The sequence below is a fragment of the Bubalus kerabau genome, chromosome 3 (assembly GCF_029407905.1).
Source record: "Bubalus kerabau isolate K-KA32 ecotype Philippines breed swamp buffalo chromosome 3, PCC_UOA_SB_1v2, whole genome shotgun sequence".
Lineage (NCBI taxonomy): Eukaryota > Metazoa > Chordata > Mammalia > Artiodactyla > Bovidae > Bubalus > Bubalus kerabau.
In genome coordinates, this window is record NC_073626.1 from 42913490 (window position 1) to 42936968 (window position 23479).

Here is a 23479-nt window from a genome sequence, read left to right on the forward strand (position 1 = left end):
ATGTACCAAGCGGATGCAGTTCTTGGAAAAACAAAGCAAGTGGCCGCCAAGCAGCTGAAAATATGCTCATTTTCAGCTCACTAAGGAGCTCATTAAGGAGTCAGGCAAGTAGAAATGAAAGTAACAGGCAGATACTTCAGGATGGTCCCAGGCAACTGATGGAAAGCACCAAGAGCCATCCACCTATTAGTGCTGGGTGTGGGGAAAAGGGCATCCTCATTCACTGTTGATGGGGATGCTAGGTGTTAGGCATTTTGCAAAAGCAGCCTTCTGTATCTTCTAAAATTAAAACCAGGGGCACATCATCATAGCAATCCCACTTCTGGGCACATGCAGATATATAACATTAGTTTTAACACATCACCGCTCACAGCAGCAGAAAGCAGAAAACACAGGGGATGACTGTCAGAAGGGGGTGGTTTGATACATTAATAAAGTTGAGTTTTACTGTAGGTAAATAACAATAATAATTTTTTAAAAACTGCTACAACCACTACAGTTCCTGTGATATAGAAAAATATATTCAACAAGATGCTATTTACATGCATTTGTGTATACCTAAATATATATATATATATATAGAGAGAGATCTGCATAGGCTCTCTCGCTGAGGTCCAGTTGTGTCTACCACTTTGCAACCCCATGAATTGTAGCCTGCCAGGCTCCTCTGTCCATGGAATTTTCCAGGTAAGAATACTGGAGTGGGTTGCCCTCTCCTACTCCAGGGGATCTTCCCCAACCAAGGATGGAACCCAAGTCTGCTGCACTGGCAGGCAGATTCTTTACCACTGAGCCACCTGGAAAGCCCCATGCTTATATGAACAGGGAGAAGAATATAGAAAGGTCCGTTTTAGGTTCTTAATATGGGTTTCCTGGGGATGAAGATGCTTCTAGGGTGGGGACCAATGAAGAGTCAAGAAAAAAAGGAAAAGAAAAAAAGAGCAGACTTGAACATAATGTGTGATAAGACCAAACAGTATATGCAGTTAATTGCAACATTCATAAATGTAGAGGTACGCATATGTTTCAGTTCAGTTCAGTCGCTCAGTCGTGTCCGACTCTTTGCGACCCCATGAATCGCAGCACGCCAGGCCTCCTTGTCCATCACCAACTCCCGGAGTTCACTCAAACTCACATTCATCGAGTCGGTGATGCCATCCAGCCATCTCATCCTCTGTCATCCCCTTCTCCTCCTGCCCCCAATCCCTCCCAGCATCAGAGTCTTTTCCAATGAGTCAACTCTTGGCATGAGGTGGCCAAAGTATTGGAGTTTCAGCTTTAGCATCAGTCCTTCCAATGAACACCTAGGACTGATCTCCTTTAGAATGGACTGGTTGGATCTCCTTGCAGTCCAAGGGACTCTCAAAACTTAAAAATGTTCAATTCTCCAGCGGGCTGAGCCGCGGAGGAGGCAGTGGACTTCCCGCCGCGGAGCTCTTGGCTGGGCTCCCCGCGGGCTGGCAGCGGAGGCTGCGCGCGCCCGGGCGGCGAGCGGCTGGCGGCCCGGCGGGTCCCGGCGCCTGTGGGCGCGCTGCCCCGGCACCGCGTCGGGGACGCGGAATCCCTCACCTGGAGGGCGGCAGACACCGCCAGCCCCGGAGACCGCGCGGGGATTTTCCAGTGGGGGCGGAGGCTCCTGAAAGGCGCCTTGTCGGCCCACGAGGGGCAGAGACGGTGCGGACAGCGAGGCCCGGGGGAGGAGGACCCCGGCTGCTCCCCTCCAGGGCCGCACCTCGGACCTCTTGGCCGCTCATCAGCCCTGAAGTTGGCAGGAGGCCGGAAGCTGAGCGCAGGGGCTAGCGGTACCTGCAAGGGGGCTGGGAGCTCACGCCCAGCTCTCCGCAGAATTTGTGCACAGAATTGTGCGTTATTGTAGAGACCAAGAGTGGCTTGGACCCGCCCTGGGAGTTGTCCGTGTTCGTGGCGCCCCCTCCCTGGGGCCTAACACTGTGCCTGGCACTTTACATGGCGTATAAAAAAGCACCATTTGTATGGTGAACTACAGTGCCTTCAGCAGGCACTGTTAGGAAGCCCCCCCACCCCTCGCCTCCCGACTCCAACAGCCACGTACTTCCTCCAGAACCCTGGGGGCTTTCCTGTTCTGGCGGCATCCTATGTAATGGGCTTGATCCTTCTGCTTCTCTGAGCCTGTGTCCTGCTCGGCTCCCCCACCCAACCCCGGGGCTGCCCTGAGCACAGGGGTGTAAGGGACAAGTTTGACTACTTGCTGTCCAACGCATAGTAGGTTATCTATCACCGAAATTTACTACAGCAGGGCAGAGGAAGAGGACATTTGAGTGACATTTGGTTCTCTCCACATCCTTTGAATGGAAAATCCGATTAGGTCTTAGATATTCTGCTGTCCTTACCAAGAGAGGAGGAGAAATATAGCCTGAGCTCTGGGCCTGGGGGCAGGATGTGATGTGACAAAACTTATAGCTTAAAAAACAAAACTAGAGCACAAAGTTTAAAGGTAGAGTCAAGGGGGCCAAGAAGCCTCTCCCATTTCCTTGCCCTGGGCTGTTTGCCAGGAGAAAGGAAAATGCTTCCAGAAAGACCAACTTGGGGTTTAGCAGCTCCAAGAGAAAAATTTTCTACCTGGAACTACAGCAAGAACTAGGCTGCAACCCAAAGTCTTCTAACTTCCACTTTGACTAGAGAATTGCAAGAGAGAAGCAACAGGGAGGTGTGTGGGAGGGTGGGGTGGGGTGGGGGTAGGGATGGGAATAACACTGGACTTGGGGTCACGGTCTGGACTGAGCCCTGGTCTCAGCTACTTGGTGGCGCAGTGGTAAAGAATCCACCTGGCAATGCAGGGGATGCAAGAGACAGGTTGAATCCTTGGGTCTGGAAGATCTCCTGGAGGAGGAAATGGCAACCCACTCCAGTATTCTTGCCTGGAGAATTCTATGGACAGAGGAGCCTGGCAGACTGCAGTCCATGGGGTCACAAAGAGTTGGACACTACTGAGCAACTGAGCACACATGTACACACACACATTCAGCCACTTAGATTAGCCCCTTAGCCTTGGGAAAGGTCCTTGACTTCTCTGAACCTCAGTTTCCTCGTCTCTGGCCTAAAAATAATAGCCCATTTGAGTCATGTGACAATCTACTATGGGATGGATGAGTACGCATCTCAGTTCTCTGTATGCAGCAGATCCTCAGCTAAAGGCTTCAGGTCAAACAGATATTTGCATCGCAATGTTCATTGCAGCATTATTTACAGCAGTCAAAGGTGGAAACAACCCAAATGTCTATCAACAGATGAATATTCAAACAAAACGTGATATAGCCATACAATGGAATATTATTCCGTCATCAAAAGGAACAGAATTCTGATCCGTGCTACAACACGGATGAACCTTGAAAAGATTATGCCAAGTAAAAGAAGTCAGGCACAAAAGGATAAATTCCGTATGATTCCACTTGTACGAGGCACCAAGCAAATTCATAGAGACAAGAAGTATTACTAGAACAAAAGTTACCAGGGGCTGAGGGTAGGAGAAATGGAGAGTTCTGCTCATGTTCGGTTGTGTCTGACTCGCTATGGACTGTAGCCCTCCAGGCTCCTCTGTCCATGGAATTTTTGAGACAAGAATACTGGAGAGAGTTGCCATTTCCTCCTCCAGGGGATCTTCCCGACTCAGAGATCAAACCCATGTCTCTTGCGTCTCCTACATTGGCAGGTGGATTCTTTACCACTATCGCCACTTGGGAAAAGTGAAAGTGAAGGACACTCAATCGTGTCCAACTCTTTATGACCCCATGGACTATACAGTCCATGGAATTCTCCAGGCCAGAATACAAGAGTGGGTAGCTTTTCCCTTCCCCAGGGAATCTTCCTAACCCAGGGATCAAACCCAGGTCTCCTGCATTGTAGGCAGATTCTTTACCAGCTGAGCCACAAGGGAAGCCCAGTTATTGCTCTGGGTACAGATTTTCTGTTTGACATGATGAAAACCTTTGGGAAACAGTGGTGATGGTTGCACAGCAGTGTGATGATACTTCGTGCCAATGAGTTATGCACTTAAAAATAGTTTAAATGGCAAATATTATATGTCTTTTACCACAGTAAAGATCTTTTTTAAAAAGGTGGGGATGAGGGGAAGCTGTTGGTGAAAATTCTGTTTTTAGCAGCACTTTTGTGATAGTTCCCAACTGGACACAGCTCAGATGTCTGTCTACAGTAGAATGGGTGAAGTATTGTCTGTTCGCGTACGGGGATGCTAGGCCGTCTTGAGAGTAAATGACAAGTACACACAACAATCTGGGTGGATCTGACAGACGTGATGTTGAGTGAAAGAAGCCAGACATGAAAGAGAACGTCCTGTATGATTCCATTTATGCAAAGTTCAAAAACAGGCAAAACGGATCTGTGGTGCTAGCGGTCCGGATAGGGTTCCCCTTGGGGAGTGATGATTGGAGAGAGCACAAGAGGGTTTCTGGGGGCTGGCAGTGTACTTGGTAACTGATCTAGATGCTGTTACCTGGTTGTGGTCACTTTGGGAAAATTCTCCAGGCTATTTTACACTTATCATGTGTGTTCTTTTCTATATGTATGTTTACTTCAACAAAACATTAAAAAAAAAAAAAAATCCTTGTTCATGTCCTGAATGGTGAATGGGAATGGTGAACCAGAAAGTCAAGCCTGATTTATACGCTTAATCTGTGCCAAGCCAGGGAGACTATGAAGCCAGATTTGTAATTCTCTACACTGCTTGCAATTTGTACTGCTCCCACCTCCCCCTCCCCACCCCCAGGCCCCATGAGCTGTAACCAATTAGTTTTGAAATCTAAATAGCCGGCTTTCCACAGCTCACACTGCCGGGGACCTGGAGGGGAAGGAGGTACACCCCAGCAACAAGGAGAGGCCCTGATCCTCAAGCTCACAGCCTGTGGAGCTGAACCCACCAGCCCCGCCCCCTCCCGGACTTGCAGGTATACAGTAGGCACCCAGCAAACACCTGTGGATGGGCTGTGTGTCTTCAGAATTCTTCACGTGCACCCCTGAGATCTGACTGCCCCCAATATCAGGGAAGGGCTGTTGGCAGCCCCTTGACTTGGGGCCTGGGGGGTCTAGAGAAAATGTTGCCCCTTCCTCCGGCATCGGGAGCCCACAGCCCAGCTATCCTCCCGGACGCTGTGAGGAGAGCAGATACAAACGCCTGACTTGGCCCTGGCTGACCCGAGGTGACTCCCGACGCCAAACAACCTGGCAGTTGGGGTCTGGGGGAGGGGATAATTTATATTTATGCCTGGTGACAAATTGCTAAATAATAGATCTGGCTGGGGTTTCGGTTTCTCTCCCCAGCAGCTTAACCAATGTGTTGGCCTGTTGACTCAATCAGCAAGCTATTTTGGCCCTGTGGGGACCCAGAGCTTGGTTTCTGCTCCGGGAGGCCTTCCCCATTCTCCCGTGTATTTGGGCTTCCCCCAGGTTTGTGTTTGTTTGTGTTTGTTTGTCTGCCTGTCTGGGGCCCTGAGGGTTGAAGGCAGCCTGGGCTTCTGCCAGACTCCAGGTTTTTACATGGCCTGGGGCACGTGGCCCTGGGGAAGCAGACTCCTGCTTGCACATGTATATCTCATGTGTATATGGTGAACAAAGCAGCTGCATCTCTCTTTGTCCCAGTAAATGCTGTCCTCCCGGCCCTTCTGGCCCCATCTGCCTTTCTCCCCACAGAAAACAGTCAGCTGCTCTTGGTATTAACGACAGGGACGGGGGAGCCCGGTGGGCTGCTGTCTATGGGGTTGTGCAGAGTCGGACACGACTGAAGCGACTCAGCAGCAGCAGCAGCAGCAACATAAGTCCTCATGTGGGAATAGTGTTTATGGTTTATGAAACCCTTTCACAGCATCATATCATTTGACCCTCCCATAGTCCTCGGTTTGGGGCTGAGGCTCAGGGAGGTTTGGGGGTCTACCTAAGGTCATGTACTCATAAGAGTCCATGTGGCGCAACCGGTTAGCTTGTTCGGCTGTTAACCGAAAGATTGGTGGTTTGAGCCCACTGAGGGATGACTGCCCCTGTGATCTTTTGGGCTATCCTGATAGCTCAGTTGGTAAAGAATCTGCCTGCAATGCAGGAGACCCTGTTCGATTTCTGGGTCAGGAAGATCTGCTGGAAAAGGGATAGGTATCCACTCTAGTATTCTTGGGCTTCCCTTGTGGCTCAGCTGGTTAAGAATCCACTTGCAATGTGGGAGACCTGGGTTTGAGTTTGAGTCCTGGGTTGGGAATATCCCCTGGAGAAGGGAAAGGCTACGCACTCCAGTATCTTGGCCTGGAGAATTCCATGGACTGCCTAGCCCATGGGGTCGCAAACAGTCAGACACAACTGAGCAACTTTCATTCATATACTCATAAAGGTCAGAGCATATCTTTTGATTTCTGGTCCCATCTTCTCTTCCTTGATCCAAGTGGCCCCCTTGCCTTTGGAGACTGGGGCAGAGGCTGCTAGCTGCCACCATAAATCCATTTCCCCTTCTTCCTTAGCAACAGAACCTCCATTTTATTCAAGGTAACATCGTGCTCAGGCAAAAGAAACATTCCTAGCCTCACTTGCAGCTGTGGTTTGTAGGCAGGAACTTCAGGAAAGCTCCTTAAAAAGGGGGATAAGCCCTTTTTACCGTATCTCACTGCCTGGAATTCAGTGATAATGGCTGGAGCTCAGTGGCCATTCTGGACAGTGAGGTGACCTTGAGGGTAAAAGCTATGTACTATGACAGTAAAGCAGAAATAGATGGTCCTGGGTCTTAGATCACCAAAGAACTACTATGCCAACCCAGACTTCCTACCTTCAGATTTCTCTTACACGAGAGAAATTAGCTTCTCTTTTGTTTAAGCCACTGCTGTAGGTTTTCTGTTTGCAGCCAAGTTGAATCCCTCCAGATCCAGGGACCCCATTTCTGGTGATACACGGTCTCTCCTGACCCTTTCCTGCTTACTCACTTGGAATCTAGAGGCCTCTCTCCTCACGGTTCTCAGCTCTCATAGTTTGCATATGCTGGGCCTGGGTGATGAGAGCTACCCCAGGCAGGCACCTCTCTGGGTCCCTTGAACCCCCTGAGAATTCTAGAGAACAAACGCATTGCAGAGTTTCTTCTGTTAGTTCCTATGGCCAAGTGAAACCACTGAAGGAGGAGAACACATGAATATTTCAAGTGCCTGCAAATTGCCTGGACTGATTTCTTCTGAGGGCTGGTTGACAAACATGCTTCCAGCTCCCCTTCATCCCTTCAGGCTTCCAAAGGGTAGAACAGAGAGTTCATCATTTGGCTCCTACGCCTCATCTGCACCCCTGCTCCCCGAGAACTAGAGAGTGCATGCATTCATGGTCACGTGACTCTCTACCAGTAAAACCTTTTGAGCATCCACTCCTAGGAGATGCGTGTTTGTTGACTCGAGAATTACAGACTCACGCCTATTAGTCTGCACGTGCAGAGCTGCGTGTAACTGAAAGCCCAGGCAGTGATGGCTGACTCGAGCACCTTGTCTGACTGGGGAGGGTGGGCTCAGCGTGATGCATCAGATCACAGATGTCATTAAGGGCTGGGCTCTCTCTGGCTTCCTGAAGTTCCTCCATCCTTATCTTATCCTCCATCCTCCATCCTGCCTCTTCAATGTCATGTGTTAACATGGTGTCTGCCTTCTCAGTAGGACAAGAGGGGCAGGGGCAGTGCCAGCCTGCGACGCTCTGGCACCTTCCCCTCTCTAAGAAACAAAGTATCTTTTCCAGAAACCTCTGGTGAGGGTGTCCTTATGCCTCCTTGTCCAGCACTGGGTCGCATGGCTTCGTGGGTCACAGAGGAATCCGGGAAGTTATAAGGTAACAAGGGAAAAGAGAGGTGGGAATGGAATGGCTGTTGGGCGGTCACCCCATAGAGACTGCAATACATATATACTACTGGGCTAATGTATTAGGTATATAATAAGATCTACATTAAAAATAGGGATTTTAAAAGCATGAGATAGGGGCTTCCCTGGTTTTCCAGTGGTTAGGACTCTGCCTTCCACTGCAGGGTAAATGGGTTCAATCCCTGTTTGGGGAACTAAGATCCCACAAGCTATGAAGCTCAGCCAAAAACATTTAAAAAAAAAGAAGCATGAGATTTAAAAAATAGAAATTCTAACATTAATTCCCACACAATTCCTGGGGCACAAGCACCCATTTTGGAAACCATCTCTGCAACCAGAAAGACCTGAGTTAAATCCTGGCTCTGCTACTTATTAACTGCAACCTTGGCAAATTCCTTAATCTTGTCAAGCCTCACTTTACTCATTTGTAAAGTGGGGATAGTAATGGAACCCATCTGATAGGGTTTTGTAACAGTGCCGGGTACCTTTTAAGAAAACAATATTAGAATAATAAGATGTCTTCCTTCAACATCAGCTTCCCATTTATGGGCAAGGGATGGTGGTGGGGAGAGTTAAAAATTTGGAACTATTGAAAGCAACAGTGAGTCCTCAAAGAACATTTTGATTATGCCCATCATTTAAGTATCCAGGTGTTTTTCATTTCTAAAGCTTTTGAGCCACATTCTGAGGATTCCTACCTACCAGGACACAGAACCAGAGTCCTGCCAATATTTTCCTAGCACTGCCACTCCCTGCTGCAAGCCCCTGGTTTCATGATTCTGCTATCTTGGCCTCAGCTGCAGCCTGGGAAGATTGGGCTAGAAGGTGTCACGCCTGTCCCTTCTCCTTCAGTTTAGGGCATCCCCTTTGTCAGTTCTGGCTCCTGTGACGTCTCTCTGCCTGGTCTCTCCCCACTCCCACTCCAGTCCCGAAGCCCCGAGTCCTGCCTCTTGTGGCTTGCCCTCCCTTTCCCTGGCCTCTGGTAATTCTGCCCTTTTGAAAGTGCTCTCTATCCCAGCGTCCTGTAAGATTCCAAGTCCCTCTAGGGAGAAGGCAGCATGAAGGTCTGGTCTCTGCTAGAGATGAGACCCGGTTTCGAGTTATTTTCTGCCCTAGATTCAGAGCACTTTCGGTGTGCAAGGTCATGTCCTAAGGTCTTTTTATGTTTTAACATACATAATGCTCGGAGGTGGCTACTCTTATCACCATCATCATCATCAATCCCACTTTTAAAACGAGAAGAATGTGGCACAGAGAGGTTAAGCACCTTGCCCAAGCTCACACAGCTGGCAACAGGCACAGCTGCACGTTTTCCCAGGCACTCTGGGTCTAGAGCCAATGCTCTTAATCACTATGTTAGACAGTATCTGATTTCTTTGTCTCCTGTGATTTGGGGTTAGTTATTTAACCTTGTCATTTTTGTAAATATGGAGCCATTTGAGAGTATATTACAGACGTCATGTCACTTCACCCTAAATATTCAGTGTGTCTCTACCTGGCATTTTTCAGTATAACCTCAGCACCTCATCAATTTTGGAAATTTAATGCTGATACAAAGCTATCATCTAATGTAATGTTTATCTTCAAATGTCCCTGTCCCCAATAATGTCCTTTGTAGCTTTTCACTTTTTCAATATAGAGTCCAATCAAGACCACACACTGGGGGAATTCCCTGGCTGTCCAGGGGTTAGGACACTGTACTTTTACCGCCGAGAGCATGGGTTCAATCCCTGGCCGGGGAACTAAGATCTCACAAGTCACATGGCGCAGCCAAAACAAAACAAATCCAAAGACTACGTTGTATTTAGTTATAATTTTTTAAAAACTTTTTTTTAATTGAGATATAATTCATATGCCATACAACTCACCCTTTTTAAAAGTAATTTTATTTGTTTGGCTGTGCTGGGTCTTTGTTGCTGCACGGACCTTCTCTAGTTGTGGTGAGCAGGGGCTGTACTCTAGTTACAGGGGGCGGGTTTCTCACCGCAGTGGTTTCTCTTGCTCCAGAGCAGGGGCTCTGGGTGCACACGCTTCCATGGTTACAGTGTGTGGGCCCAGTAGGTGCAGCTCCTGGGCTCTAGGGCACAGGCTCAGTAGTCGTGGCTCACGGCTTAGTTGCTCCTTGGCATGTGGAATCTTCCTGGACCAGGGATTGAACCTGTGTCTCCTGCATTGGCAGGCGGATTCTTTACCACTGAGCCACCGGGTAAGCCCCAAAATTCACCCTTGTACAATTCAGAGGTTGTTTTTTTTTTAAAGTATATTCACAAAGTTGTGAAACTGCTACTATTTTCTAATTCCAAAAAAATTCATCATTCCCCAAAGAAACTCTGTACCCACTGGCAGTCACTCCGCATTCCCCCGTAGCAACCACTAATCTATTTTCTGTCTCTATGAATTTATCTCTTTTGGACATTTCATATGCATGGAATCATATAATCCGTAGCCTTTTGTGTCTTGTTTCTCAGCATGTTTTCAAGGTTCATTCATGTGATAGCGTGGATCAGAACTTCCTTTTAAAGGCTGAATAATATTCCCTTGTATGGATATACCATATTTTGTTTATCCATGTATTTGTTGATGGACACTTGTGTTGTTTCTTCTCATTGGCTGTTATGAATTTTTTTGGGGTCCAGGCTGTTATTGTTCAGAATGTTCCTCCATTTGGATTCTCTGATTAGTTTCAGATTCACTCTATCTGTTTTCATAACCTAACAAATGACTTTCTCTCTCTGCTGAGCTCAGCCGGGGCCTTCATCTCTGCCCAGCCATGTTGCTGGCAGGTGGAACAGCCTGTTAGAGGCAGAGTTCCTCGCTTCCCCAACAAAGCGGCGCTGTGCTCATGCCCACTGCCCACAGTCCCTGCCACTGCCCTCCCTGCCCTGTGGGCACAGAACCTCAGAGTTATTTCAGGCCCTTTCGTGGTAGACCTGGCCTGGGAAAATCTGAGGTCCTGGCGGCTGGACACAACTGCCTTCCTCAGAAGCGTGAAGGTCATTCCCTGGGCTTGGCTTCTTTGGTCTGGTGGTCCAGCCCCTTGCTTCTGGTTCCCACTGACCCCCAGCAGTCACCCCCTGGCAACCAGTGCGAGGGAGCAGAATACACATCACTGGGATGGGCTTCCTGTTGACAAATGCCGGCTTGTGGTGTCGGGTGTGGTTAAGGCTCAAAAGAGCATCTATCTAAAAATGGGCCCTTTCTGCTCAATGGACTCAGAGCACGTGTGTCTTTGAGTCATTGCTGTTTCCTTCACTTGGGCAAAAATGACCTTTCTTCCCCCACTGGTTTCCTCTGTGCAGCACCAGCAGTCCCACAGCTATGAAAATCTGGAGTCTCTTCCCTCCTGGACCTCTTCCCCAGATTAACAGCTCAGCGTTCCTGGCAAAATCCACAGGCTAGCTAGGACTGGTGCTCCATAGCTGTTTGTTTTTCTCTTTAAGAGCAGAATGAGGCAGGACTTCTGAATCACCTCCTGACTCGCTGTGTGGCTTTGAACAAGCTGCTTGGCCACTCTGTGCTCCAGTTTTCCCAGTTGGAAATGAGAGAATGGATGATGCCATTCTTTGCAGCATGTGAGCACAGACAGGTTTATTTATGGGTGAGACCATGGAGCAAGTGACCCGGATCGGGTGAACCTCCTTCCTTGGAGATGCAGATGTTTAACAACAGGTCAGATCCCCATTTGGCCATCCTGGTAGATAAAGAGGTGGTTGTAGAAAGACCATGAGCTTTAGGGACAGATATTCCCAAGGCCAAAACTCATCTCTCAGTATCCTACTAGCTGTGTGGCCTTGAGCGAGTTAATATCTGTGACCCTTTGTATCATAGGGATAATAGTAGCTTTTCCTGGAGTTGATGGAGATATTAAGGGTGGTGACATCTGAAAAGTGCTAAGGACAGTTTCTAGTATGTTGCAGAAGCCCAATAAACCATTGATATTGAGAAAGTACAGTCAAATCGGTAGCAGTGGGGTAGTTCCTTAGGATACATCCAAATCCTTAATCCTCTCTGTTGGCCAGTTTCTTATGCTGAGTTTTAAGGCAGCTAAGTTAGTGTTGTTGGACAAATACTGGGGTATCTTCCCTGGAAATTAAGGCCCCTTATCTCTCATCCTTTTTGTTTAGCCCAGTTTTTACCTGCTTGGAAAACAGAAGCAAACAGAAATGGGTGGCAGAAGGTCCCAAGTTATCACAAGGAAAACCTTCCGGAGGGGGAGATACTGCAGGGCGAGGCTGTGAACTGAATTCCACCTGTGGGGTCCTGGCTCCCTGGGAGGCTCATGGGTTCCAGCCTCCCTGGTGGCCTAGCTCTGGGTGGACCACCCAGGGGGTGAGATTTCAGGGCTGTCCAGACGCAAATCCTCCCTGTCTTGTGGGCTAATTCTTGATAGTCCTCTAAGCCCCATGGACTTAAAGCTTTGATCCCTGCTGGAGAGAGATCCACCTGGGAAAAGATATCATTTAATCCTCTTCAGTCATGTGATCCTCAATGTATGTGACTCCAGCAGAAATTGCAGGTTGTCCTCCTGTCTCATTGCCCTCCATCTTCATTTTGTAACAGAACCCCCATGTTCTGGCCGTCCGGTCACAGCAGGGCTTCTCAGCTGCGGTGATTTTCAATATTTTGGGCTGGATGATTCTTTCTTGTTGGGTGGGGGCGGGGTATTCTGTGCTTTGTAAGACATTTAACAGCATCCATGGCCTCTACCAATGACCCCCCCTCTAGACACTGACAAGTGTCCCCCTGGGAATGGGGACAAAATCTCCCCTGTTGAGAATGCCTGAGTCATAGACTACATTTCCCAGCCTCCCTTGCAGCTAGGTGTGGCTATGTGGCACCATTCTGGCCAATGACGCGTGACTTGACGTAAGCGCTGTAGCCATGTGAGCAACTGCCAGTTTTCCTTAAAGGGCAGCATGCTAGAGTGAGAACACAGTGTTAGAAGCTGGGAGATAAAAGCTGAAGGTCAAGGGGTGCAGAGCAGCTACAGAGAAGGAATCGGGATGCCCAGCCTGGGAGCTGCCATATCCACCCAGCTGCCAATGCTTAAACAGCCGTGTGTGAGACAGAAAAATAACCTTCTGTCTTATTGGCCATTGGAGCCACTGTGATTTTGACCTTTGTAACAGCTCCTGAAACTACATCCCAATTGACATAAGGGATTTGTCGCCTCCTTTCCTGACTGCAGAGGGTGAGAGAGGAAGTGAGAACATGAACACAGGAATAAAGGAGTGAATGACTAAACCTGCCTCTATGGAACCCGCTCTAAGTTCCAGGCGCTGTACTAGGGGTTTTTGTGAACGCTTCTCTTATTTAGTTAGTTCTCCACAGATTCTACAGGATAGGCACTGTTATCCCTGTATTTCTCACAGAGGAGGCCAAGGCTCAGAGAAGTTGAATGACTCGACCACATTACACAATCAGCCAGGGACAACAGGATTCAGCTCTGTGCCTGAAAGGCCCCCCCACGCCCACCCCAGCCACATGCTGCTCCTTTGATTGAGAAACTCTGCAGACAGGAGGCTCCAGTAAGGGTGCCTCTGCCTTCAGAATAACCTTGTCACACAAAGCCTTGTTCCTGTCTCCACCCCAATACTCTGTCTACTTGTCTCACACCCATGTTCAACGTTGTTCATCTCCAAGAAGTCTTCAGGCTTGCCTGCCCTTTTCTGCTTCTCTACCTGTACTCAGGCCAAGCTTACTTAGCCCCCTTGGTCTAGGATGCTGTTAACACCCTTTCAAATCCCTACCCCCAAAATCTGCTGACTCAGAGCCCTTTGGCAGGACTCGGCTCAGACATTGCCTCCTACAAGAAGCCTTCCTTGACTACACCCTTCTCAGTCAGACGAAGTCCCTCTCTTGTAAGCTCCCTTCACACTGTACCCCTATGATGGCACATACCACTGTGAGAGGTATAGACTTCTCCGGGGCCGAACTCTGTTTCCTCTGTCTCTTCACAGATTGACGTGATATTTGTGAAACTTAGTACTTGTTCAAGAATGGGGAGGAAGGGAGGCATGCTGGAACGGTGCAAAATGAGGAATCCAGCTCTCAATTTCATCCCTGTGTGTTCCACAGTAAAAACCAGTTGCTAGTTACTGTGAGGAGTTTCAGAGAGAGGACGTGTGTACTGAGAGCTCAGACTCTGAGAAGAAGCTGTGTGTATGTGTGCGCTCAGTCATGTCTGACTCTTCGTGGCCCCCTGGATGGTAGCCCACCAGCCTCTTCAGTTCATGGAATTTTCCAGGCATGAATACTGGAGCAGGTTGCCATTTCCTATTCTAGGGGAATCTTCCCAACACAGGGATTGAACCTGCGTTTCTTGCATCTCCTTCATTGGGAGGTAGATTCTCTACCACCGCGTTGAAGAAATCGGACAGAAAACATACAAAAAGGTAAACTATGGACACTGCACTTGTGTGTCATCGATGGGGCGGGTCCCTCGAGGTCCCCAGAAGGATCTTGGGCTCTCTCCACCCCATTGGTCTCTAGGAACGCCAGCTCCTTCTAACAGCAGTTAGACATCATGAGGAGGAACCATCTGCCGCCCGAGAGCTGCACACCGAGAGTCTGAGGCTGAGAAGAAAGACCGCGTCTCCCTGCCTCCTGTCCTGACTCACCCAGCTCGTGGGAATCATACCCTGTTGTCCTGTTCTGGGAGCGTGGCTGGCAGTGAGGGCTGGGGGAGCCCTTCTCCAGCCCTCGGCTCCTGAGAAGCCTCCCCAGAGACCAGGAAGTGGGGATGTGTAGGACCGGATCCCATCCTCAGATGTTCTGAAAGCTGGGGGATTGGAGGCAGCTGGAGAGCCGGAGGACAGGCCGGACCTCTCAGAGCATGTGGCCAGGCTTCTGCCATCGCGGGGGCCACTCACCCGCTCAGGGCTCCCATGGGACGCTCTAGTGGCCTCCAGTCAGTGGGTTTGGAAGCGTGGGCCAGAAGCCCAGCTACAAGTCCAGCCTTCGCCACAGAAGCCCTCCTTTTCTCTCAGGGTGAGGGAAGAGGGACCCGACCCCACTGGGAGAATCAGCCCTGAGGGTGGATGGGAGTGACAGACGTCCTGATGGTGGTGGTGAGCTCGGTGAGCGCGTACAGGCCGGGCGCTCTTCTAAGCACCCATTTCATCCTCATAACTGCCTCATGAGATCTGAGTCTCCTAGCTCTGCCCCTGTTCATCATCCAAGTGACCTTTAAAGCCCTTTTCCAGGGCAATATGTCCCCTCAGCAGTGCCTGCCCTGTGCGGCCTTGAGCAGGTCCCTTCCACCCGTCAGCAAGACGCCAACCCTGATGAGATGAGCGTATGAGACCAACAATGCAGCCGTGCTTTGAAGAGGCTGTGGGTGTTAACCAGGCTTAGCTGTGATTCCTTCCAATCTCGGCCCACCTGGCTGGCGTGCAGATGCCAGGGTCTGCCAGCCTTCTCCAGGGAGGGAGCCTGAGTGTTGTGTCCCTATTGTGTCGTCCTCTGCATTCTCTTTTTTGTCACTGACCACCCACCATTTTGTACAGCCCGAGGAAGGCCTGGCTGGTGTGGACAAGGGTCCCAGCACTGACCCTGCCCCTCACCAGCTGTATGACCTCAGGCAAGTCGCTTCTCCTCTCTAGGCCTCAGTTTCCCCATCTGGAAAACAAGGAGGTCAGAACTGAACTACTGCTTTGTCCGCAAGTATCTTAATGTCCTGTGATCAAAGGCCAGGGGACGGGCTGGCGGACCCAGACGAAAAGCTCAGCCGCAGCTCAGCTTCCCATGTTAATGGCTTTGCCAAAAGGAGGCCCCTGGCCATGGAAGCTGCTTTATCAAAACGTGTTCCAGCTCACTTAGATTACACTTCACTCCACTGAACTTCAAAAGGGGCACAAGGGCTGCTCTGCAGACAATTGCCGGCAGAACGTCAACACGGTCGGTCAGGCTTGAAGGGGTCACCTCGCTGGGCAGCTGGGCAGGCTTTTATGGACCCTTGATGGGAGAAAGAAAAACGGGGTGGGCTGGAGCCTCACGTGGTTGAGGCTTTGTGGTTTTCACATGGTTATCGTCTTCCCCAGTCTCCAAATCTCAGATCCAGAGAGTCCTGATGGCCAGAAAGATAGGCGGCCTCTAATAGGATGAAATATAATCTGAGGAGCCGCAAGCCTCATGCTTGGAGGCAGGGAACAAAGCAAATTTGTGAGTGACAGTTCATGGGCAAAACGTGTTAGCAGTTTTGTGTGTGAAAAGGACACACGTGTGTTAATTGATGATGAAGGTCGTGCGATGTAGCTTCCAAAGGAACTAAAGCCTTGCTGCTTGCGTTTAGAGAAATACAGTATGGAGTTGGAGAAAAACAAGAATATTGTTATCGTTTATAAGTGCTGGCTATGCTGGACACTGGCCCTCGTCAGTTACATGGATTATCTCATCTGATCCTCACAGCTCCCAAGGAAGTAAATACTACCATGATCTCTCTGTGTTTCCAGTGAGCAAACTGAAGTTCAGAGTGGTTAAGTGACTTGCCCGTGGTCAACAGCAGGTGAAAGGCAAGAGGTGGACTTCAGTGGTAGGTCTCTCCACCTATTTTGCCACCAAAACAACATCGTGAGAGTAAACATCCAAAGAGCAGCGGTTGTTGAGTCTTCAACTATTTTGAGAATGTGTGGGAGAAGGGGGCGTCAAACGTGGCCTGCAGTGGGTCGTTGGGAGGAACTAAGACTGAAGGGTGAAGAGAAACCATCTCCCACTCGGTGCAAAGAAGATGTTTTCAGCAGCCAGCTGTCTGGAGACAGCAGGCAATGTCAGGAGTGGTGATTTCTTTGATATTGGGGATGTTTATAACCACCGGGCAGGAAGGCAAGCAAGTGGATTCAGTAGGCGGTTGAATGAAGACCCTGCTACTAACCTTGAGTTTTGGCAGGTTCAGGGGTGGAGGGGCCCGTCAAGAGACACCTTGGTCTCTGGAGTCCAACAAGTCTCATCATGTGAAGGATTTATCCAGGTGTTACTGGAAGTACCTTGCAGCAGGCAGCCTCAGGCTAAACTGAGAAAGAATCTGGCTTGAAAGAACCCTGACCTCGGGGTGAGGAGACCTGGTCTTCTGACTTCAGTTTTTAGCTCTGTGCCTTCGGGCAAGTCACTTGACTTCTCTGGCCCTTGGTTTCCCCACTGGTACAAAGGAGCTTGGATTGGATCAGTTCTGAGGTCCTGAAACATAAACAGATATTACCTGTGAACCTGGGATGACACAAACCCTCTGTGTCTGAGAGGTAAGGGCTGGAGAAACAGCAGTGCGAGGCAGGCCAAGGACGGCCCCGTGGGCTGGGCTGGGCTAGGCAGTCCTCCCGTGGAGGTCAGGACGTGGGAGCTGGGCTGGTGGCCCAAACTTGAAGTCAGCCCTTGCATTTTTATCATGGAGGAGGCGGGAGAAACGCACTCAGCAGACAAAACAAACACAGCGAGGGGGGTTGTTGGTGAAAGTGTATGTTTTGTCTGCTGGGCACTTTCCTGCCCAGAGGCCCATCAGACAGGCTCGGGGAGGCCCTGAGTGAGCGAGAGGAGCGGGTGCAGGCAGGCAGCCCCAAAAGGCTGTCTGTACTCTGCAGTCGACGCCCCGACAGTCTTTGTTATTGTGAATTGCGGGGAGGGGGGGGGACTCACCCCCAGTGTCTGCTTTTTGAACTTAGAAAAACCTAGGTTCAAATCCCAACTCTGCCACTCACTAGCTGGGTGATTTGGAAGCAATTCATTTAACCTAGGGTGTCCATGTATGACTTGTTATCCAAATGGAGGCATCTTTGAGAATGGAGGGGAAAGCTATTATTAATTATGCTGGTTCAACTGCATAAACCGAGACTGTTTGGAGCAAAACCAGGACACCCTGCCTGATTTGCCCAGGTCCATTTCCACACTGAGAACACGGCCACTGTGCTACTCACGCACATGTGCTTCACGTGGCTGGACTGAAGCGGCAGTGGACAGGCACAGCATTTAGTGGGCACTCAGGAAGAGAAGGCTCCACGCTGCCCTTTCCCTCTTCTCGCATTCTGTGTGTCTAAAGAGGGCTCTGAAACGGGGCTCACTGGGGTCCCGGAGAAGCTGTGCCAGGGCCTCCTTCGAATCTGTGTGTGCTTTCCTGGAGGGCCTGTGCCCAACGCCAGCTAGAACGTGGGCCTCCCTTTGGGATCTGTTTGCCTTTTCATAAACACAGACACAGGGTTTTTCTTGGCCAGGCCCCTCTGCTCACAGCTCAGGGATTGTACCTTGAAGCGTTCGCTCCCAAGTGATTTGAATCAGGATCTACCAGGAAGTTTGTTTTCCAAGGCCTTAGTCAACATGTGGGTGTGGAAACACCAACCAATTGCAAAGTAGAGTCAACTCCTTTTTAAATAGGGACTTTCACATTAGTCAGACTTTTCAAAACAACATAATGTTTAAATAAAATTCCATTTCCATCTTTCCATCACCAGGAGCAGTTGCTGAAGATATTTCTTTTCCACCCAGAGGCTTCCCCAGCCCATGTCTTAGCTGCTTCTCTTACTATGTCAGGGCCCAAGCTATGATGTCACGTGCTGGGAGTGCGAAATCATTTCTTACTTGGGCCTCGGTTTTCTCTTCTGACTCTTCACGTGGACTCGGACTGCTTGGGCCAGAATCTTATTTTGCTTCCTTCTGATTCTTTGCTTTATTATTGCCTGGACTAGCTGCAATCCAGCCCACACCTTCCAAGGTACCTCCTCCTTAAGCACCGGCACAATCCCAGGGGTTCCCAACATTTTAGCATTCGAAGCTCATAGCTCAGGCTGCCTTTGACGTACCAGGATTTGGCATGAAATACTTTTGACAGAGTCTCATGGGTCCCAGATGTGATCACCTTGAGCAGGCTCAGACACACACCTTACCAAACCTGCAGGTTGACTGGGTGCACACATACCTAGCGTCTTCCCATAGCCCTCGGCCCCCATTAGGGTCATCTACTCTGATCCCCTCCTTCCCGGCTCCTACATTCCCAGGACCTGGCTGAGTCACAACCCCATGGAGCTCTCTGCTGGTTTGGCAAATTAGGCAGAGTCTGAGAGCTCCTCAACCTGTTGGTTGTGGACTTACCATGTGTCCAGCGCTCCGCTAAGGGTAACATGCAGTATTTCACTTCGTGATCAGTGCTTTAGCCCGTGTTTGGAACTTGTGCCCCAGTTTTGTCACCTTTAGAATGGGGATGATAACAGTAGCTCCTCCCTCATGGGTTGGTGTGCAAATTCAGTAAGCTCAAGAGTATAAAGTGCTCAGAGCCTGGCTGACATGTAGCCAGTGATCCATTGCTGCTGGCTATGTTTATGATAAATCTTCACCACCATCCTGTGAGAAGGGGGACTCTCATTATCCCCATGGGCAAACGAGGAACTGAGATTTGGAAAGGTTAAGTAACTGCCCAAGCCATGTGCTAGAAAGACAGGCAGTAAGCATGCTTTGCGAAGTCTGGGGCCCTGCTCTCTGTGACATGAGAATCTGGGTTAAATCCCAGTTCAGTTGCTTTTGCATATATTTATAGACACCAACGTGCCAGGCCCCGTGCCAGGAGCCAGGAAGCCAGCAGGGAGCTCCACCCTGTTTTCAGCCCAGCCTGAGCAGGCCAGCTCTGGACTAGGCACAGTTAATCTCCAGCCATCCCCTCTGGCTTCACCTGGCTCATTAAAACCAGACACGTTACGAGTTTACTTAGCATCTGCAGAGAGCGTCTTTCATCTTCAAAGGTTTCCTGAAGCACCAACCAATTAATCCTTACAACACCCTCATCTCATGGACAAATATTTATCCTCACTTCATACCCAGGAAAACGAAGGCCCGGAGAGGAGTACAGACTGGGCGGGAGGAGGAAGAATGAGTGGCAGAGCTAAGCAGAGAATTCCGGAGCCCCAGACCCTGCTGGCTGCCCCATCCTTCCGAAGGCTGCAGGGAATTCTTCCCGTAATGCCTTTTTTTTTTTTTTTTAAATGGAAGCAGAACCTTTTGCAAGTTCAGAAGAATTAGATTTCTTTAATAGTAACCTGCAGGAAATACATTAAAAACACATTCTATCAGTTACAAATCTTAATGTCACCAGCCAAGGATGAGGGAATTAATGCTGGGCCCAAAAATACATATAGTCAGCAACTCCAGGGCAAGGGCAGAGACGATTTATAGAGTGCGAGGTCTGGACGTCTGGAGCAGGCAGGCTGAACTCAGTGGTGAAATTGAAACAGGGCTGTTCTCAGATGGGGTGGAGTGGGGGGAGGCTGCTGAGGGCGGCTTTGATTCAATCATTGTTCACCGTTTCTTCTCAATGTAAAAAAAATTTTTTTTTAATGCTATAAAGGCCAGGTTCTGATCTGTCATGAGAAAACTGCTTTCATTAACATAGGCTCCTGTTAAGGGCACTTTAAAAGAATCGGCTGACCCCTGCAAGGTGCCCCCAACCAGAAAAATCCCAGCTCTGATCCTCTCGCCTGTCTACCTGGGTCAGACAAAGGGGGAATCCAAGCAGTGGTTTGGCTGGAGAATCTATGCAACAAAGATAAAACCTATGTATAATTAATGTGGTTTTACTCTGTTAGCAGAGAGTATTTTTCTTTACCTTTATATTGTAAAATAAAATACCATTATAGAAACCACAGCAAGAAAAGGTGTCGCTCAGTAAACCGGGGTAAGGGAAACAGCCCTGGTCTTTTAGATTGTTTTCGTTTTTGGACTCGGTGCTCCATTTCGCCAAACTTGAATCTTAACGCGACCTTGGAGAAAGTTTGAATCTCAGGGGTATAATGTGCTAAAGTGACCTAAAGAGCTATGTAGAGCTCTCAGCTGTTAGTTTAGGGCCACCACATTCCCAGCCACGTGCTTGCTGCTCAGAGAAAGGGTATTAAAGGTCTCCTAGTGAACATCAGGAGCTGAAAGCCACAGCAGAAGTGGACATGGGCCCCTGGCACATCCCCACCGCCTGCCTCTCTTGTTGAAAACCACACAGCATCCCCTGTGGGGCTGGGCTAGTTCATGGGCAGGTGTCTGTGTCCTTCTCTCCTGGAGGAAAAGGTGAGAAGGAGTTGCATCATGTCCCTTCCCTTTACAGGTGAGGAAACTGAGGCCATAGTTCTGATCTGAGGTCGATGGTAGCAGAGCCGGGTGGTAAGATCCCAGGGCGCTTCTGCCCCGCGTGGCTGTGCCTCATTTTCCATGATACGCCACGGTGGTGTTGTTGTTCAGTCGCCCAGTCGTGTCCAACTCTTTGCGACCCCATGGACTGCAGCATGGCAGGCCTCCCTGATGAGTCTATAGCCTGGTTAGCACGCCTTAGTGAATCAATTGTCAGGAACTGGTAACCAGCACTTTCTAACCAGCCTGAGTTCCCAGTCAGATGACTGACCATCCTGGTTTGCCCAGGGTTGGGCCCAAGAGTTCCAGTGCTGAACCCGGGACAGTCCCAGGCACACCGGGCCAGCTGGACACCCAGGCTGTGTCCATGTCACCGACGCCCAATCACCTTGACTAGCTAGTGGGCACTCAACCGTAAGGGCAAATCAAAACTTAGAGAGAAGGATGGGGTTTCTTACACTGAATGAGTTGACTTGGGGTACAATTATCCAAATTACTGAGATTTTTTTAAAGTTACTGAAGGAAATGTAGAGGTTTGTCCTGAATTATAGTAGCTAACACTTTGAGTATGCTTTATAACTTTAATGCACTTTCACATTCCAAATCTTAATTATTTGGGCCCTTCAGGCAAGGTTGTCTGATTAAAATCATTTTTATGAAGTAGGAGACTAAGCTGGCCCAGGAACCTAGGCCAGCGCACCTAGCTGTGAGTGATGGAACTCAAAAAGCCCCCGTTCTCTGACCCTTGGCCGATGTTCCTCACCGCCCCCTCTCTGGTCTGGAACCCTGGCTGGAGGCCAGATCTTGAGTTCTCTCTTTATTTAATTGTTGGGAAGCAGGAAGCCAGAAACTAGGGGTTTCTAAATTCAATTCCAAGGACCTTGGATTATCACCAAAGTAATTCCCTTACTGGAGACTTGCTATTAGAAAAGAACCTTAGTGGGGGCCAAAGAATGGTCTTGGTTTGATCAAGCAAGGCTATTTGTTTACCTTTATCTCCACTGAAAGCCGAGTGCCTTCTGAGACAGTATTAAGGCTCTCCCTTCCCAAATGCCAGTCACACGCCCCCAGCCCAGGACACTGCTTCCCACTCACGCTGGAGCGGTGGACTCTGGGCTTCTGAAATTAGAGCTGAAGGTGAAATGCTTTGCTGAGCTTTGCCTTTCAATGCTTTTCTTCTCTCTTGGGTTTTAACTGCTTTTTCTGACTTCAGGGAATCCCTTGGAAGTTAATAAAACTTACTACATCAAAGGGCTCTACAACCATTACCCTATTAAAACCTCACAGCCCTCCTGCAGCAGGTAAGCATTATTAACCCCATTTTACAGATGGGGAAACTGAGGTTAATTGGTTTGCCTCGGGCTACTGAGGAAATGAGGGTCTCAGCTGGCTTTAGAACTGGGTGGTTTGTTTGGATTACTCAGGGGGCGTTGCTTCTGCCAAAATCTGTTTTTCAAAGCACCTTGATTCTTAAAGATTTCTTTCTCTTTCATGAAACTGATTCCTCACTGGCTGGACTGATGATGAAGAATTTCTCCAAAGCTGGCTTGTCAGAAAGCAGCAGCCCCTGCCTTCCACCAGGAGAGGTGCCATAAAAATAGATGAAAGCTAGGAGTTCAGTGCAGCAATTTAGGAAACAATTTGGGCCTTTCAGAAATTAATGTTATTTAAAGATGCAGATTCATCCACCCCAGGGGCCTCCTGGGAGTGCTTGCTGAACCATCTGTTCAATCAGCTCATTTTCTTTCCCCCTAATCCTCCTGGCTCTCCTATGTGTATGTACAGCAAAGGTTCCTGGGGAACTCGCAGCATGAATAAAAAGCAAAGACCTTTCTCTTTCACCAGCCACCTCTCCTCTTTTCCAAACAGCATTAAATTCCTAATCCTGTTTATTCTTAGTGGGGGTATAAAATTCATGTTCCAACAGACAATGAGGAGATCTGTGGAGGCCTCCACCCCAGGGCTCATGTCCTCTCAGCTTGGGTCCAGCCAAGATGGTTGAGGTGTCTTTACCCCATTCTCTGAGAGGAACTACAAAACCTGTTAATATTTGGGAATACATTTGCCCAGGCCTGCTGAAGGAAGAAGCCAAAAAAAAAAAAAAATCTTGGGGAGGGAGTGGTGGTGGTGGTGACTGGCTAAAGCTATCCATGAACCACAGGGAAGATTTCAAAGGCTCAGGTAAGTGTTTTCAAAAGGAGGGTTTCAGCACCATCCCAACTGTGTAAGTCCCCGCTTCTTGCCGTTCAAGTCCAATTATAATCCACAAAGGCAGGATGCTGTGTTTACATAAATAATTACCAGATTTCGGATAGCCAGACGTGTTGCAGCACACAGAAGACAAGCCCATGAATTACATTTGGGGAATTAAGGGTCAGATTGATCTTCTCTCTCTAAATCCGGCCAAATTCCGGCAAGATACAGGCACATCCGGTTGACTGAACCTTGGGAGGCATAGGCCCCAGAATTCAGTGATCCTGAGGATGTCACTCCCCCCAACCTCGTCCCCCAAACCTCCCTTTTCTGCTTCTCCC

At 49.2% G+C, this 23479-nt stretch overlaps 1 protein-coding gene and 1 long non-coding RNA gene across 7 annotated transcripts in view; one reads left to right on the forward strand and one right to left on the reverse strand.

Moving 5' to 3' along the window:
* TCP11 (t-complex 11) overlaps nucleotides 1-23479 on the forward strand; it is a 135621-nt gene that overhangs the window by 46449 nt on the left and 65693 nt on the right. The gene's annotated exons all lie outside the window — the stretch shown is intronic.
* Nucleotides 15622-18101, reverse strand: LOC129646011 (uncharacterized). The gene is made up of 3 exons (XR_008711636.1): nucleotides 17766-18101; nucleotides 16729-17030; nucleotides 15622-15812 (listed from the first exon to the last, which is right to left on the reverse strand). It is a non-coding gene; the product is annotated as an uncharacterized LOC129646011 (long non-coding RNA).